At 33.9% G+C, this 4235-nt stretch overlaps 1 long non-coding RNA gene across 1 annotated transcript; it reads left to right on the top strand.

Annotated features, from left to right (window-relative positions):
- The first annotated feature begins 337 nt into the window (after positions 1–337).
- LOC132737456 (uncharacterized) lies at positions 338–2365 on the top strand. Its single transcript, XR_009626735.1, has 3 exons — positions 338–548; positions 1147–1300; positions 2183–2365. It is a non-coding gene; the product is annotated as an uncharacterized LOC132737456 (long non-coding RNA).
- The last annotated feature ends 1870 nt before the right edge of the window (positions 2366–4235 follow it).

The raw sequence follows: 4235 nt of genomic DNA, 5'->3' as shown, positions 1-4235 counted from the left end.
AATAATATATACACTTATATGGTATGGTCTGCATATCTATAGCTTGTCATTTTTGGAAAAATAAGTTAACTTGTATGACAATTTAGTGGGCATTGTTGTGCAAATACTGTTTGCTCATTACTCAAGACACTCAATATAAGTATTATATTCAATACTCATGGCATTCATATTTGGTCCAAATTAAATGATGCATGATGGCATTGCACTATAACTTAAAGAGACCATAAAAAGATAGTCTTCAAAGCCCATATCCCTATGTTATTAGACCTAATGACCTACATATACATCTGCATTGAAGAATCAAAATAGGTTCATGAAAGGTGAGCAATTCTTTTACAAATTAAAAATTCTTTGCATAATGCTAATGATATTTAACTTTTGAATTTTAAACACAGGTAAAAGAATGTGTTGTGAACAATGCAAGGTCCTACATATGTGACGGCAAGTTCTTTCAAGAATGGTGGGGAAAATGATATACAGCAAATTTAAAGGAGGTTTACCAGTAGGTCATTTGTACTGTGGGAAATGTGGAGGTAAAAGTGAAGCAGGTATGTCGTAATTTTTCTTTGAAGTAAGATGTCCTCTCAGAAAATTTCCTCTGTAACAAGAGAATGTGGTATGAGTGTCCGTGGCCGAGTGGTTAATGTTGTTGTCTTCAAACCACTTGCCACTTACTGCTGTGGGTTCGAGTCCCGACAGGGACTTCGAATTCTCTCATGTAAGGAAGCTATCAAGCTAGCTTATGGAATGTTATTGGTTCTACTCAGGTATGGGTTTGTTCCTGAAATTATGCACGGAAGGGTACCTGAGGTCTTCCTCCCCAGTAAAGCTGTAACATCACCATATGACCTATACTGTGTCGGTGTGACGTAAAACCAAATAAAACAAATAAAAAGAGAATGTGGTGGTTCAAAAGTAAATGCAAAAATGCTAAACATGTTGAATGATCATATATCTAAGGAAATACTTGTGTTTATTTCTTTCTGTTTTGAACAATGTTTGTTTTAGTGTTTATATGAACATACAACTCGTATGTATTTGGTGTTAACATTTATATTTACAACATCTGCTATTTGTACTTTATAACTAAAGATAAATTAATTTACATTTACTCGGCTTTCTCATTACATATTCTTTGACTTTCAGACTTTGCCTTCATTATGAATATCAACCTTTTTCCGAGTGGCACTGAATGAAATTCAAGAGGATTGCAATTGTACACATTTGATCAGGTGACTAAGGAAAGGGGACACTGTCTCTTGAAAATCAGATCTACAATTTACTTGTCCAGAGTTATTGGGTAAGATTAACAGGTTGATACTGGGATTTTTCCCATCTGTAGCAGGGTCTGTTAAAGGGTGAAGCTCTCACCATATATCTTTCCACAAATTAAAGGGAAGTTTCCTTCCCCTTCCTGAGAAAAAACCTTTTTTTCGAAATAATGTAGATGAGAATTGATAATATTCAAGAAAATAAAAGGGACTCCACTTTTAGGTGATGGGACTGGAATTTTTTTTATTGTTTGATGTAGTTTAAAATAGCTTTTTACAAAAATTTGTTTTTCTTTTTCCAGAAGCTTATTTTATATTATTAAAAATTAAATTTGAAAAAACATTTTAAAATTTTTAAACTTAAATCAAGCTGATATTAATTGCCTGAAATCAATTTCATTTCAAAATTTTGAAATTTTTCCCAATTTTTTTAAAAACTTCTATGGTTTTGGTGATTTAATAATAAAATAAGACAAATTTTTATGAAAAAAAATCAAACACTTAAAAAATGAAAAAAAGCCCCACTCTTTTTTTAATTTAACATAACCTTTACAACGAGAAGGTAAAAAGAAGTTCGGGAAAAGCCCTTTTGATTATTTTTATTTCAATTAAAAATGAAAAAAAGTGACAAAAAGTAATTTTCATGGACCTTGGATGGGGCATAAGTCACTTTTTTTTTTATTTTTCCTTTTTGGGTCACAATGTAGCTATGACTAATATGACTTATTATGGTCATCATCTGTACCAAGCCGAAGGTATGGATATATATCCAAAGTGGATAAAATAGTGCATTGTTTTACAATATGTTGGAATGTCTGCAATATATTGTGTCAATGAAATAATTCTTAAATAGTTTATTGCAATTTTGTTTAGAATTTCAACATTTATACCAATTCTTCTGTATTTTTCAGGAGCCTGATTACACAGGATGGATGTTAATATCATCCAAGAATTTGGAGACATGTGCAACTTGATGAAGACTTTACAAAACAAAAATAGCTTAATTAACACATACTTAAACTTACAACCTCCTGTCAGATGAGCTGACTGATATTTCTGCAAGGAATCAATTGTACCATATACCAAAGGCGTATTATGATTTTGACATCTTTTAAGTTTATGGTATTTGTTATGAATCATAACAAATTTTGAATATCAAATGTATTTTCTTTATGCTCTGGCAAAACAACCTTTAGAACAAGACCTTCAAGTTAGACCCATTTTTGACTTTTAAAGGCACTTTATGCCTCTGAAAGCTTTTTTTTTATTTTTTTTGCTCACTTTAGATAAAAAAGTAACTATACTAGTCCCTGACGCCGGGTAACCATTTTTGTAAAGTTTTTTTAAAACCTCAAAATTCAAAGTCCATTTTACATAAGGGTTGAAACATCAATGAAACCCCAAACCTTTAAGGGGTTTTAAACGACTTTTTTTACAAATTAGCCCTTTTCTTTTCTAAATTTATGTTAAATTTTGGTACCACCCCAAAATTTTCATTTTCTTTAACTCTTGCTTTGAAAAATTGAAATTTTAAACTTTTTTTGGGGGAAAATAGGACCTCTCCAAACCCATAACAGGATTTTAAAAAAAATTAGTCTTTTTTGAACTTAAAAATGTTACATTATCAAGGCTCCTTTACTGTCAAGCACTTAGAATAGTAGTGTGCTCTCTTGTTCAAAAGCTTGTTGTCCCCCGCCTTTTCGAAAAAAGGGGGATATAGAAATAGGCTCCGTCCGTCCGTCCATCTGTCCGTCCGTCCGTCCGTCACACTTTCGTGTCCGGTCCATCACTTTGTCATTTATGAAAGGAATTTGAAATAACTTGGCACAAATGTTTATTATAATAAGACGATCTGTCATGCGCAACAACCAGACCCCTACCTCCAGGATCAAGGTCACACTTGCTCATTCAAGGTCAAAATTGCCTATTTGAGGGTATATGTCGTGTCCGGTCCATAACTTTCTTATCTATGAAGGGGTTTTGTAAATACTTGCCATTATTGTTCACAATAATCAGACGATGTGTCATGCGCAAAAACCAGTTACCTACCTTCAAGGTCAAGGTCACACTTTGAGGTCAAATATTAACATAGTCTGTTACAGGGTATATTTCGTGTCCGGTCCATAACTTTGTCATTTATGAAAGGATTTTGAAATAACTTGGCACAAATGTTTGTTATAATAAGACGATGTGTCATGCGCAACAACAAGACCCTTACCTTCAGGGTCAAGGTCGTACTTGCTCATTCAAGGTTAACATTGTCTATTTGAGGGTATATGTTGTGTCCGGTCCATAACTTTCTTATCTATGAAGGGATTTTGTAAATACTTGCCATAATTGTTCACAATAATCAGACGATGTGTCATGCGCATAAACCAGTCACCTACCTTCAAGGTCAAGGTCACACTTGGTGGTCAACTATTAACATAATCTGTTACAGGGTATATTTCGTATCCGGTCCATAACTTTGTCATTTAACAAGGGAATTTAAGATAACTTGGCACAAATGTTTGTTATAATAAGACGATGTGTCATGCGCAACAACTAGACCCGTACCTTCAGGGTCAAGGTCGTACTTGCTCATTCAAGTTCAACATTGCCTATTTGAGGGTATATGTCGTGTCCGGTCCATAACTTTCTTATCTATGAAGGGGTTTTGTAAATACTTGCCATTATTGTTCACAATAATCAGACGATGTGTCATGCGCAAAAACCAGTTACCTACCTTCAAGGTCAAGGTCACACTTGGAGGTCAAATATTGACATAGTCTGTTACAGGGTATATTTCGTGTCCGGTCCATAACTTTGTCATTTATGAAAGGATTTTGAAATAACTTGGCACAAATGTTTGTTATAATAAGACGATGTGTCATGCGCAACAACCAGACCCTTACCTTCAGGGTCAAGGTCGTTCTTGCTCATTCAAGGTTAACATTGTCTATTTGAGGGTATATGTCGTGTCCG

The sequence above is a fragment of the Ruditapes philippinarum genome, unplaced genomic scaffold (genome assembly GCF_026571515.1).
Source record: "Ruditapes philippinarum isolate M1 unplaced genomic scaffold, ASM2657151v2 ctg1568_1_1_1_1, whole genome shotgun sequence".
In the NCBI taxonomy this organism is placed as follows: Eukaryota; Metazoa; Mollusca; class Bivalvia; order Venerida; family Veneridae; genus Ruditapes; species Ruditapes philippinarum.
This window is presented reverse-complemented; position numbering and strand designations above follow the sequence as displayed.